The sequence below is a fragment of the Ursus americanus genome, chromosome 11 (genome assembly GCF_024610735.1).
Source record: "Ursus americanus isolate L20-20 chromosome 11, mUrsAme1.1.p, whole genome shotgun sequence".
NCBI lineage: Eukaryota > Metazoa > Chordata > Mammalia > Carnivora > Ursidae > Ursus > Ursus americanus.
Window position 1 is genome coordinate 76,158,367 of NC_142137.1, and position 14,332 is coordinate 76,172,698.

The following is a 14,332-nucleotide window of genomic DNA, read 5'->3' on the forward strand; positions in this document are numbered from 1 at the left end:
ATGTGCTGATTTGCATGAGAAAGGGCGAGTCGCGTGCTCAGCTGGCGGCCCCGGCGCAGATGACGGGTCCCCACCCCCCGCGCCGCTCCCCTCCCCCGCCCAGGGCCGCGGCCGCCGCTTCCCGAACCCGCGGATCATCTGCTCGGGCTGTCCCGCGCTCATCTCCATGACAAAGCGCGTGTTTACCTGGCCCAGCACCGGCGGGCACGCCTTTGTCCCGGATCGGATGACCGCGCAGCTGCTCCCGCCGCCGCGCGCCCGCCCCGAGTGGCCCCTCGGAACTTTGCAGCGATTGAGCGCGCCAGGACCGGGAGGGGGGCGTGGGGCCCGGGAGGGGCTGTGCCGGACGCTGGCGCAGTGCCGGAGGGCTTCCCAGAGGTGGTGGCGGCGCCGGGCCCGACGCTGGTTCCAAGCAGTGTCTGTGCGGGGTCTCAAGGGCCAGGCGGGCATGGACGTCACCCCCCCCCCTCGCAGCCACTGGCAGATGCGGCGTGAGGGGGCGCTGGGCCACCCTGCGGACCCAGGTGGACTGTGGGACGGTTCCACGCCCGCCACGTCCCTGCAGCGGGGAGGGGCCCTTGAGACTACCCCGAGGATTGGCGGGGACTACGGGCACTGCAGCCGGGCCTTGGCGCGCCCTTTGTGCACTCCCGGAGAGGTGCGGCCCCTGGGATCCCGGACGCCGACGCCGGGAAGGGCGGCCAGGCCTGGGAGGCAGGCCACTCCCTATCACCTGCATTACCGCTCGGTCCTGGGCCCACGCGTCGCACCTGGAAACTGCAGCCTGGGACTTTAAGGACAATGAGGAAGGGAAGAAAAGGCGTCGAGGGACGTCTTCGGCCGGGCCTTTCCCCAGGCCTTACTCTCCCAGGACGCGCCCCCGCCCGGGGAGGTCTCGGGCACCTGTCGCCTGGTCCCTGGGGCGGCCCGTCAATCACCCGGCCGGCGGGGGAGGGGGCAAGTGGGGGCTTCGGCCCGGCGCCCCAAGGCTCTAAAACGGAGTCCCCCGGAAACGTGGCGCGGCCCTGGCCCTCCCCACGGAGCGTCCCCGCCGGACCAGCGCAGCCCGGGGCCGCGGCCGAGGAGCCCTGGACGAGGCGAAGCTTTCGAGCACGCTGTCCTTCCCTGGCCTCCCCACCTCCCCTTTTCTGTGAGCATCTGCCCGGGGAAGAACAGATGTGGGCACCTGCGGTGACAGGCCGCATATGTTCCATCCTATTCACAGGCATTCAGACGTGGCCACAATGAGCAGCCTTTGTGCGCACAGTCACTAAATATATTAATCTGCACTCCCCAGAGCACCGGGCTGTTTAATTTTTCACTAGCAATAACATCTGATCTAATCCTTAAATCGGCTCCCAAAAGCCTGCCCTCCCGCCCTCCTTTTTTTCCCCCTCTTTTCCCCCACCCCCTCTCCCGAAAAACGTGTGAAGCTATTCAACCTTCCACCTGTTGCCTGCTGAACTGGGCGTGGGTTCTCGCAACATCTGATGTTGGTTCGGGCAGGGGGTGGGGGGCGGGTGAGAGCGACTGTATGGGGGACGCTGTTGGGCCACATGGGCATAGCTCGGGCATGTTTATCAGAAGGAAAATAAACACAAAGTGCGGAGTGCGGCTCCCCAAATGTTGTGCAAACAAAGAACGATAATTATTAAACAGCTTCCAACCCAACTCAGCATACCCACCCTTTCTGTGGGAGCACCCTTAAAAATGTACATGAAGTCCCCATTTATCTTTTTGTTTATTAAACTCTAGTGGTCATTATAAACACTGGTCAATAGGCCACACAGCCAAAAGGTAACATAAATCTCAGATGTAAGACTTAGATTTTTTAAGCAATTTTGTTGCATGACTCTTTTATCTTAGCATCCCTTATTCTGTTTTGATTTGTTTTCGGCCACAATGAGTCCTTTAGTGCTATTGTGGGTGTCACAATGCAGACGGACATCAGGCTGTGAATGAAGACAGAGGCAGTTTAAACAGAGCAGGCTCTTTCTTTCCTTCCCGTCCATTGTAATACGAATGGGCCTTCTGCACTCGGCTGCTAGGAGACCAGCTTTGCAAAGCCCTACTCCAGCAAATGGGCTGGAGAGAAAGGGACCCCAATAAACAGCCTAAGTATCGGAGAAAAAAAAAGAGGGGACAAATTTAGGCAAATGTCTTTTCACCTTCAAATCAGCACATTTCTTAATCTCAAAATGTAAGGGATGCTTTTTTGAGCTGCATTCCTTGCTTTTCAACAGTTTCCTCCCTGCACACCATTAAATTACTAGTCCCTCCCCCCGTACCACCTCCCAGGAAACAGAGTGGGGGCAGCACTGGCACTCCATCAAGGTTTGCTTTCAAAATACTATTTTCTTTTAGGAAAATGGGAACAGGGCCGTGGCTGTTTATCAGTCATTATCACTAACAAGTAATGACTGTAAAGTGCTTTCAAACTGTATGCTGGTCCTTGCTGCTAGGTATGGAGGGACATGATTGGTGAGTCTGGATTTATTTTAGGAATAGTAACAAACTTTTGTTTCTTTCAATGGTAGTTGGAACTGTTCCTATTTACATTAGTAGGTTAATAAAGGCAACAAGTATAGCTGTTTTCAGGTTAAGGGCCCAGTGTGAGTGTCTTAGGAATGACCCACCACTACCTTCATTTCTCAGGGGCTCGAACTAAGTCATTGGTCACCCCTGAACCAACCACAGTCAAGGCAAATGGGAAAACCGAGACTGGCTTATGGACATCTCTGTTTACAGCGGGGGCCGTGGTCAGACCTACTTACCCAAAGCACACGGCCTTTACTCATTTATTCATTCATGCACTCACCTGCCTTAAGGGCTAGAGGTCCAAAGTCAAGTTAGACCTGCTTACTGCCACTATGTGCATTACACAATGAACAGAGAAGTCTTCCATTTTCAGAAAGAGTTTGTATAGGATTAACATGTTTTCCCTCAATGTTTGATAGAATTCACCAGTGAGGCTACATGGGTCTGGAGTTTTCTCTGTTGGAAGGTTTTTACAAGCAGGGGGAGCAGGAGAGGGAGAAGCAGGCTCCCCGGTGAGCAAGGAGCCTGATGCAGGGGCTCGATTCCAGGACCACCCCCCCCCCCCCCCGATCATGACCCCAGCCAAAGGCAGCCATTTAACCGACTGAGCTACCCAGACGCTGCTTAGATTTTCTATTTCTTCTTCGGTCAACCTTGGTAATTTCTTTGGTTCAGGGGATTTGTTCATCTCATCTAAAGTTGTCCAGATTTTAACACTTCAGTGTAGGTAACCCTTCAGTGTGAGTAAGATCTGGGGTCCCATCTTCCATCGTTAGTGTGTGATCCTTGTCTTCCATATTGTGGTCAATATGGCTACAGGCTCATCAGTTTCATTGATCTCATCAAAGAACCAGGCTTTCGTCTCACTAATTTTCTTTGCTGATCTAGGCAGAAAATCAGGGCAGTCACCGGATTGTTTTCCTTCCTTCAGGAATCTCCATCCTCCACTTACTGTTTCTACTGTCTGAAAATAGTAATTTCATATATTTTGTCTAGTTTTCTAGTTGTTTAAAGTGGAAGAACAAGTTCTGTAGGAATTGCCCCTTCATGGGCAGAAGCTGAAACAGGATACTTTCAGCAGCAAGTAACAGGAAATCCTATTTCAACACTCTTACCTATAAGGAAAGGACATCATCAAATAGAATTAAGAGGTAGAGTGGTCTTAGTGTGAGTTAATTTTTGGTTCAACCATATTGTCCAGGCACAAGGTGCCCTCCATCTTTCTGCTCCACTGTTCTCAGATTGTTGACCTAAATGTTGGGTTAGCTCCCTTCCATGACTGCATGAAGGCTGCTGGGGCCCAGAAGTCACAAGTGAACATAATGATGACCAGTAGAGGAAGAGGCACACTTTCTTTCTGTATGCCATTTTTACCAGCAATAAAGCACTTTGATAACATTTAAGGTGGATCAACCCTGTAGTAGTCAGTATGTTGTTATGGCTGTGGCTTTTTTCTTTCCCAATTTTTGGATGGTGAATTATTATTCAAATAAAACCATACCAACCTGGGGCGCCTGGGTGGCTCAGTCAGTTGTGTGTCTGCCTTTGGCTCGGGTCATGATCCCAGGGTCCTAGGATGGCACCCCTCGTTGGGCCTCCTGCTTCTCCCTCTTCCTCTGGCCCCCACTTGTGCTTGCTCTCTCTCTCTAGTGCTCTCTTTCTCTCTCTCAAAAAAAAAAAAAAAAAAACAAAAACCCACATCAACCCATGTGGTTGTTGCATTCAAAGAATTTCAGTTCAGCATTCAGATAAAATTAAAGCTAACTCCAAATAAATGTTGAAGGTTATTTGTTACCAACAGAAACCCGTCCTAATCCTGTCCTTCCCAAATTCATTTCACGCTCCATGTTTCTTCTCTTTCTCACAGTTGATGTGAAGTCTTTCTCTTCAACATTTTACTCTCCCTTAATTCCCTTCTCCCTACTTTCAACCTAGTTTCTTTTTTCTTCTTCCCTTTCCTATTTTTCTCTTTTACATAAATCTGCCATCCCAAGTTTAAATTCTCCCCCAAACTGATGTCTGTTCATTCTTTCCTTTTCTTTCTTTCTTTCTTTCTTTCTTTCTTTCTTTCTTTCTTTCTTTCTTTCTTTCTTCCTTCCTTCCTTCCTTCCTTCCTTCCTTCCTTCCTTCCTTCCTTCCTTCCTTCTTTGAGAAAGGGGAGGAGGGGCAGAGGGAGGGAGAGAATCCCCAGCAGACTCCACACTTAGTGCGGAGCCTGACCCAGGGTTCCATCTCACGTGACCCTGAGATCATGACCTGAGCCAAAAACAAAAGTTGGACGCATGACTGACTGAGCCACATAGGACCCCCTCAAGCGGATGTCTGATGTGCACAACAGGGCAAGGGAAGCATTTACGTGTGGTGTCAAGCAGGAGGTAGGGAAAGGATGTGAATAATCACATGTAACTTTTTTGCTTTTGTTACACTGATACCCATGGTCAACTTTTCTTCTACTGTCCTGGGAAAGGAGCCTGCAAAAGAATCTTTGGCTTATCCTTTCCTTCACTGTCATGCACTGTGGTTCTAAAAAAGTTTTAAAAGCCTATAGAATTTAGACATATTTGAGTTTGAGGAATAATTGTGCCACTTACTACCACTTGTAGAAGTTACTTAACTTTTTTTTTTTTTTAAAGATTTTATTTATTTATTCGACAGAGATAGAGACAGCCAGCGAGAGAGGGAACACAAGCAGGGAGAGTGGGAGAGGAAGAAGCAGGCTCATAGCGGAGGAGCCTGATGTGGGGCTCGATCCCATGACGTCAGGATCACGCCCTGAGCCTAAGGCAGACGCTCAACCGCTGTGCCACCCAGGCGCCCCACTTAACTTTTTAAAACTTGAAGTTAAATTTTTTCCTTTTATCGTATTAATACAGATTTTTAAAAGTCAAATGGTATTTCTAGATTTATTTAAAAAAAAATAGCAATTGCCCACACTAAGCATTCTCACTTTCAATTCCTTCCTCTAATTTAACTCTTAGCTATTTTTAAAATTTACTCTCATATTTCTTTTTTTAAAAGATTTTATTTATGTATTTGACAGAGAAAGAGGTAGCAGGAGAGAGCACCAGCAGGGGTGGGGCAGGGGTGGGGGGAGAGGGAGAAGCAGGCTCCCCACTGAGCAGGGAGCCTGTGGGGCTGGATCCCAGGCCCCCAGATCATGACCTGAGCCAAAGGCGGATGCTAGCCGACTGAGCCAGCCAGGCATCTCTACTCTTACATTTCTTTAAAAAGGGTCTCTAATGCTATGTCTGTCTGTTTCACTTGCATATGTTGTCTGTGGGCTTCCCAGCTCTAGCAGACAGGGATTTAGCTCTTCCACTGGATTTCCAACACACGCACTTTTATGAACACATAGAAGTTCACCTCCCATTTTTTCAAAAAGTAATTATAACATCCATTTATATAAATTACCATTCTGTATTTACCTTATTAAAACTATGTAATTATTCATAGCTGAAGAATGTTCTGTGATTACATTTTCTTTTTTGTACAGTTTTTTGTCTTTACTGGACTCGACAATTGCCTAATTTATTTGCTTGTTGACTTTTCTATGTACCTATTCCTTACCATCACCAAACTCCAAAGATCTTCTTTTAAAATATTCAGACGCATCAGGTACTCCACGGGGCTCAGCTTCCTGGAACTACGTCCCCGGGAGACCTCCTGCTCCAATTTAAAGGGTCTCTAGCTAGGACTCCCCTCCTCTCTCCTCACTTGGATTCCCTGCTACCCAAGTCCTAAACATTCCTCTTTCTTGACTTCTTAATTTTGGAGAGTATCCTTTAGCAGGTTTCTGAATAAAGTATTTGGTAGATAATATTTTTGAGCTGCATACCTCAATATAGCTTTATTCTACCCTCACACTTAACTAATAGTTTGATTGTGAGTAGAATTCCATGTTAAAATTATTTTCTTCAGAATTTTGAAGTTAACTCTCCATTGAATTTCAGCTTCTTGTGATTCTGTTGAGAATTCCCATCCCCTTCTGATTTCCAAAACTTAACATGTGACCTTTTTATTTTTCCCTCTGGAAATGTTTAAAGATCTTTTCTTTATCCCTGCTGTCCTGATATTTTGTGATGTGCCTTAGTGTGGATCATTTTAGGTTTGTTGTGCTGGGCATTTGGCAATACCTTTCGCTTTTTTCTTTTTTCTATGTATGTATGTATGTATGTATTATGTTCAATTAGCCAGCATATAGTACATCATTAGTTTTTGATGTAGTGTTCAACGATTCATTAGGTATATATTACCCCAACCCCCCACCCCCCTCCCTTCTGTAACCCTTAGTTTGGTTCCCAGAGTCCACTGGCAACACTTTTCAATCTGAGCACATGTCTCTTAGGTCTGGTAAGTTTTCTTGAATTACTTCTTGAGTAATTTCCTCTTCATTTTCTGTTCTCTTTCTTGTAATTCCTATTTTTCACATGTCAAACTTTACTCTTCTAATTTTATGTTTTATCTTCTCCATCTCTTATTCTTTTTGTTCTAATATCTGAGAGATATCATCAGATTTATATTCTAACTTTAAACACTTTTTAAATTTATCATTTCTTGTATAATTTTCAAGAGATCTCATTTTTGGAATGTTCTTTTATATACTCCTCTCTGTTTCTCTCATGGATATATTATCTTCAGAGACTGCAGATAATAATGTTTTTAAAATTTTTCTTTTTCCTAGTTCGTTTTCTGCTTTTTTACTGTTTGTCTTCCTCAAATGTCTGTTGATCCTTGGTCATGTGTGTATATGTAGGAGGGAGGCAGAGATGCTTATCAGAAGCTCTGAGGTAGATAAGACTGCCAAGTGGTGGGACTCTCCCAAGCAGTCAGAGAGGGCTTTTGTTTGGCCTGTTGCCCTCTGCCTCCTCAGCCTGGCTCTGCACAGACTGTGAGTGGTTTTCCTGCCGACCTCCATTTGTTTCCTAGGTGCTCCTTCTGCCTGCCAGACCTTCCTCTTCTAACTCTGAGATCCCGCTTCCTTCCAGGCTCAGTTCACAAGTTAGCTCCTTTCTGCCTCCTTCATCCAATGTTATAGACTTTCCACGATGTTTTACTTGTTTCCTAATATTTAATGTATGTTAATCTTTCTTCCCTACCACAATGCGTGCTCCTTAAGATTAGAGGCCACTTCACATCCTTCTTGATGTGTTACCCAACCAGTAGCAGGTGCTGAGCACTGTTGATTTTACTTAAAAAAAAAAAAAAAAAAAACAACAGGAAAGGAGAGCCTTGTATGCTGAGTGGAGAGATTACTTCCCAAAACTTTTAATACATATATGTGCTGTCACTTCAACTTGGTAATGCTTTTTGAGCGCTTGCTCTGTCAAGTGCTTTGTAAGAGACTCCGAAGAGAACAATATCTGGTCATTTTACTTCAACTGAAGCCTCTCGATCCCTAGGGCTTGCAGCAACCCAACTATGTCGTGTGTACAGACAGGTTTTGAGATGTAGCTTAAATAAATTGTTATTAATAATTTTACTTTGTCAGTAACTTACTTCAAAATAAATTAGATTGGTTAAAAAGCTATTCTTCTGCCATCACACTTGGCTACCAGGGGTCATGGCAGCTGGAGGAATGGGCAGTGGGTGTCATCTGGTATCTGAGCCTGAGGGAGCATGTCCTGAACGTGAACTTTACTGATCTTAAAGCGGTTTCAGAAATAGTGGATATGGTGCTTACACGCAGAGTCCGAGCGTGTTAACCTGAGATGAGACATTGCACGACCAGGTGATGTTATTCACCATGCAGTTTTATCTGCCACCACTCCCTCATGACCACATTACATTCACCCAAATTTCTCCAAAGCGTCATGCTTCCGCACCTGTCCCTGTCCTCCCCACAACTCTCGCACACTCCATTCAGACTGGAAAAGCTGCCCAGTAAAATAATGTGGACTCGAGGGTAATTATAATCATCGTCATCATCACGGCAATACCAACAAATGGCTCAAATGCACGAAGCGCTTACCATGGGCCAAGCGCTCTGCCCTATTCTTCGTAAGCACTGCCTGGGAAGCCCCATTATTCCCAACTTCACAGTTGAGGAAGCGGAGGGTACAGAGGTTAAGCAACTTGCCCAGGGTCACACACCCCATTCCATACTCCCAGCGCCTCTCCCCATGCTTCACATGGAAATGGGCAAGTTCAGAGATGGTAACGTTTGCTACCCCACTTCCATTTTAGGAAGCTAACCCCAAGAAATCCGGAGAGGGTTTTCGTTTGCATGAAAAAAGCCATGACTGCACGAGGGCAGGTTTTCGCTTTGCACTGTGCGGACTTCGGGAAGCTTCCGCAGAGCGCTCTGCTTTCGGACAGCGTGGGAACCGCCCACAGCCTTCCTGGACGGCAGCGCTCCAGGCGAGCCTGACCCTCTCCGGAGCCGGCTGCTGCGGTCCCCTGGGCCTTCGAAAACCGGGCTCCAGGGGCTCCGGTCACCGTCAGTCCCCACACGCCCGCAGGCGAACAAGCCCGAACAAGCCCGAGCAAGCCGGCCTCAAGCCACCCTCCAGCCCCTAGCGCAGCACCACCGGGAAGGAGGGGAAAGAGGCTGCGTCCTGACGACGCCCACGCGAGGCCTGGGACAGCGCTACCCCGACCTCTGAAGCACCGCGCTGTTTCCGAGGCAACAGGCATGGCGCCTGCGCAGCTCGCGTCCCCCGCGCCTCGGGGCCAGACCGCGCAGGCCCCGCCCCCGGGACGGGGCGGTTCCGCGAGCGGAAGCGCTCGGAACGGAAGCGGAAGTGCGCAGGCGGCTGCTGCTCGGCTGAGGGCGGTGCGGGCGAGTCTCTGGCTGTGCTGGCGCATCTCTAGGTAGGGCCGGGCCTGCTGGGCCAGCGCCGTCTGGGGCCGTTCTCGGCCTGCCGGGCTGCGCTCGCGTTCTGCGCCGTCGCGGCAGCCCCGGCCGTGAGCCCCGTCGCGGGTCCCTGGGCCCCGGTCCGAGCCCTCCGTCCCCTCCGGGTATCTGGGACACTGGCCGCCCACCGCCTTTCCCCTCCTGGCCCTCTCCGTCCCTGTCACCTCACTCCCTGGCCGCCCGACCCCACAGCTGTGCCCCTTGCTTTCTCCTCTTTGGCGTCGTCCTGACCTTCCCCGCCAGAGATGTGTGCCAGTTCCGGGGCCACTCTTCTCATCTGTCCGGCCACTCAGCTGGTGTGATCGTCCCCAAAGAGGCGTCCTCTGACCTCTGCACTCGCGTCTCAAAACTTGGGTGCTTTTCCGCCCAGCCATCTCTGGGCTGTCCTGAACTGAGGCTCCAGGGCCCTTGCAGAAAGAAAGGAAAAGACGGGGTTCGCTGGCGACAAGGAAATTAGACTAGGGCAGGGGGGACGGAGAGGCCAGGGAGGGGCCGGGAAGCTTCTGCGCAGGACGGGGCAATTGAGCAGAATTTTAGAGAAGTAGGAGTTGGGAGGTGAAAGAAGGGCAAGAGGCCATTCATTCCTGCAGAGGAAACAATGTTTGAGGCCGTCTGAGGAAGTGGAGAAAAGACACATTGCTTAGAGATGGGAAATGGCAGGAAGCTATAGAGAATTTGGGGCAAGGAAGAGATGTGATCGGATCTTACCGTGGAGAGTCGGTCTGGCAGGTGTAGGATGATGGTGTGCGGTGAGTCAGTCTGTATCTCATGAGAAGAGGGCTTTTGCAGTAGTGCAGGAAAGAAGTTTTAGAAGTGAAAACCTGAATATGGTAGTGGAGAGAACTTGGAGGGGAGTTTGATACGAAAGACAGGAGGTGTTGGCATATCTAATGACTTCCAGATTTTTGGCTTGAGCATTTGAGAAGATGATTCAGAGAGTGAGAAAAGCTTGGGGAGCAAGTCTGCAGTATCAGGTTTCTGACCGTTCACATCCCAAGTATGTTGTTTGGTCTGCAGCAGTATTCCACAGTTTTCTGTAGTGTCATCCTTTTGTTTTCTCATGGCCTCACGTCTCCGTCTGCTCTTTGACCTGTCCGTGTGTGGACCTGGCTGTTATGGGCTACCCTCTCTGCCAGGGCACAGCCTTCACCCATTCTTGGTGTTCTGATTTTCTCACCACCCCATCTCTTGGTATCCCTAAGCTCTGCCATAGTGATTTTCCCCTGACCTTGTCATTCCTGTCGTCTCAGAATGCCACTTGTGCTCCCCTTACTAGTTGTGTTTGTGAAAACCAATAAGAAGACTTTAGCTGTGCCAAGCCCTACTGCTCACCTTTCCATACATACTATTTCTTGACCACCTTACCTCTCACTTCCTTTGTGTCATTTCCAGCGACCTAATCTTCTAGACATATGGAGATCTCTAATCCCTTCTGGGCTGCTGTTTTCGTAATCTGAGGTTCTGCCCCATTTCTGAACCTTAATCTGGGTGTCATTTATGGGGTAGATTTACTGTAAAGCTAATGAAGATCAGGCATCAGGGTTTCTCCCTCTCACGAGCCCCTTCCAAGGCACTGGGAAAGACCTCAGAGGTCTTGTGTTTATAATTTTGTGTTTTTTTTTTTTTAAAGATTTTATTTATTTATTTGACAGAGATAGCCAGTGAGAGAGGGAACACAAGCAGGGGGAGTGGGAGAGGAAGAAGCAGGCTCATAGCGGATGAGCCTGATGTGGGGCTCGATCCCATAATGCCGGGATCACGCCCTGAGCCGAAGGCAGACGCTTAACCGCTGAGCCACCCAGGCGCCCCTCCGTTGTTTTTTTTTTTTTTTTTTTTAAAGAAAGATCCCAAATGTGTAGATTTCAGGCCCTACACAACTTGGATCCCTATGAAACTGGCCATTTATCTCATCCTGCTGTCTTGGTATTTGCACTCTTGTCCTTCAGACCTCCCCCTTCATGTGTGTGCTCATTATTGAGGCTTGGAGGGGAAATAGGAACCAGGGGAGCTGACCAAATTCCTGCTGTAACCTGACTTCAGTTTGTTCTTGGGGAGGGAGAAGCCAGAGATTGGCATCTCAGTGTATTTGGCAGAACCTTTGCAACAACGTATGTGTAGATTTATTTCCTTGCTGGATTCCCACCTCTTTCAATAAAAGGTTAATGGTAAGAGGGAAAGTCCACGTAATTGAGGTCATTAAAACAGATCTTATCTCCACAGAAGCTAGAGCTGTACATTGGTAAAGCAGAGAAATTCATTGCATGCTTTCTTTTATTAGTTTGAAAATAAGGCAACCCTAATGCTGTCAGTTATTTTTATAAAGCTTTATAACAGGCATAAATAACTTTTTATTTTTTATTCTATTTTATTTTTTTAAAGATTTTATCTATTTATTTGACAGTGAGAGACAGCAAGAGAGGGAACACAAGCAGGGGCAGCAGGAGAGGGAGAAGCAGGCTCCCTGCTGAGCAGAGAGTCCAATGTGGGTCTCGATCCCATGACCCTGGGATCGTGACCTGAGCCGAAGGCGAACGCTTAACCGACTGAGCCACCCAGGCGCCCCAATAACTTGTTATTTTAATTTGCTTTTAGATGTCTGTTTCTTTGTAAGGTGTTCTTTTGGAAAAATATTCATAGACTAAAAATATGTTATTTAAGGTTTAAGTTACTTATATAAAATAAGATATTTTTAAAGAATTTTGTAGTAGTAGTTTAAAATCTATCAAACTGAGAGGTAAATCATTATTTAAATTTTACTAAAAAGGAAATCAGTGATCTACAAAGAGATTAAATGATTTGTCTTCAGTCAGACAGTAAATCAGAGCCTTTGCCAACCAAGAAAAACCAGCTCCTGAGCGTCCTTTTCCATATAAGCAAGTACTACTCAGTAAGTGGGAATCCACTGCTTTTATTATAGAACGTTTACTGTAGTGTGGACTAAATTGTCACGCCCCTCAGCATGCCTGTCTAGCTGCAGAGCCCACAGGTGCGTGCGAAGTGCCTTGAGGGCGTGCAACAGTGTACTGTTCCTGTTAGTGCTTTAGCCCAGACGGTGGTAAGTAACTGTGAAGTCACTTATAATGAGACCACTGCCAACCAGGATGAGAGAAAAGTAAGTCTTTTTGAAACAGCGGAGTTTTCTCGATAGTTCAGTTTTGGGTTTTTGCTCATTAAGCACCAAAATCTCCCATCTAGGATGGCAGTCTTTCTAAAATATGTTATTTCTCTGCTTTCTTAATAGAATGTGCAGGATGTGGTATAAACTTCTTTAACGATCTCAAGTAAACATTTTAAACATAATTTGTTATGTTGTGATGTAAATAGTATAGGACTGCTGAGCCATGGACAGCTGTTGCCGTTATTTGTTTGGAGTTTTTGTGCCTTTCAGATTTTAGTTTTCCTGTTCTTTTGCTTTCTCCTGGTCAGCTCTCAGCAGTTCCTACTGCTCTTGGTATCCATGTGCCTGCCTCAGAGGCCCTTTCCATATTTCTCTCTACTGTGGACTTAGGAGCTTACTGTTAGAACTGAACAGAAAAGAGTCCATAGATGATGAATAAGAGCCTGAAGAAGTCTCTTATGAATAAATTGTTTTAGCTTTAACTCATGAATTTACACTGGATTCTTATCCTGAATTCTGGATAAACAAAGCATAAATTTTTACAGGCATACATGCATCTTTATCTATGTTCACTGAGTGACACTGGTTTTCATATTATGTGTCATTGTCCTTTAAGGGGTTTTGTAGACTTCAGAATTAGGGAAAGGCCCAGTGTTCTGGGTTTCCCCTTCAATCCTGATGATTCGGGGAGAACCTTCAGGAAAGAGAGCTCTCCGGACTAAGGGCATCCACGGGACAATTCTACAGTGAGTGGTTTGGCCTTTCCAGTGCTGGAGCCTGCAGCAACCAGATTACTCAGATGGGGCAGTTAGGTGGGGGTGTGGCCTAGTGAAAGATACACAGGCTTTGGAGGCCGGTGGGCTCAAATCTGGGCTTTACTGTTCCTGTGTGTAAGAACTCAGGCAGGTGCCCGAACATAGCACACACTGCTGGCTGCTGCCCGTCACCAGCTCTCTGTCCTTCTCTGCTGGTACAGCATGGCATGCCTTTCATGAGTCTGAACAAACTGATCATGGCCCGGTGGACTGCAGATGACTGCGGTGGGGCTTATAGATTAAGTGTACAACATGGTGCAGTTTGACATGTGTGCACACTGCCAGACTCTCTTTTCTGACGGACCCTGTGCCTTTCACTTCCACTCTCAGGGCCCATTTCTTCGTCAGGGACTTTGTCTGGTTCATTGGTGTGTCCATAGCTGCTAGCACAGGGCCTGGAGCAATTTACTGAGCAAATATGGGAATTTAGAATTCTTGTCGTTGGTAGGTGTGTGGGGGCCAGAAGAGGGTCTCTACCTCCTTCGTCTTTGCAATAGGGATTAGGATTCTGCATCCCTTAGGGTTCTTTCAAAATAGGTGTTTGGGTATTGGGCAACCAGGACAAGAAGTATCTACCAGACCCCCTCATTTATCTCCAGTCTTGCCTCTCTCTATCCTTCCTCCACAGTCAGGGCAGTGTTTCAAAGATGTATTTGCTTTAGAGCCTTGACCAATATCTCATTTCTTTTGGGGTGAAGTCCAGATACAGGTGCGTGGCAGACCCCTTTGCTGTCTGGCCCTGTCTGCAGCCTCATCTCCTCACTCTTCTTCCCTTAAATGAGAATTCTAGCCATACTGAGAATTGGTATTTTGTTTTGTTTTGTTTGCTTTTCTTTGTTTGAGGAACACATAATATAAATAAAGTTGGAGGTTAAACTACTTAGTAGAACAGGTATTTTAAGCACCATAGAAACATCCATTTACTGATAAAAAAGATATCTTACAGACTTTAAAAAAATCCTCATTCCTTGTGACTCTTGTGCCTCCCATCTGCTTGCCAACTCATCA

At 47.4% G+C, this 14,332-nt stretch overlaps 1 protein-coding gene and 1 long non-coding RNA gene across 9 annotated transcripts in view; one reads left to right on the forward strand and one right to left on the reverse strand.

Annotated features, from left to right (window-relative positions):
* Positions 1-1,730: 1,730 nt before the first annotated feature.
* On the reverse strand, positions 1,731-10,360 carry LOC123775448 (uncharacterized). The gene is made up of 3 exons (XR_006775074.2): positions 10,100-10,360; positions 9,623-9,798; positions 1,731-2,114 (listed from the first exon to the last, which is right to left on the reverse strand). It is a non-coding gene; the product is annotated as an uncharacterized LOC123775448 (long non-coding RNA).
* The window catches only part of FAM120B (family with sequence similarity 120 member B), a 105,147-nt gene continuing 100,058 nt past the window's right edge, over positions 9,244-14,332 (forward strand). For all 8 annotated transcript variants that reach the window (XR_006775073.2, XM_045770615.2, XM_045770620.2 and 5 more), the window contains exon 1: positions 9,244-9,348. The gene's annotated coding sequence lies outside the window, so the exon portion shown is untranslated. The remainder of the gene's footprint in view (positions 9,349-14,332) is intronic.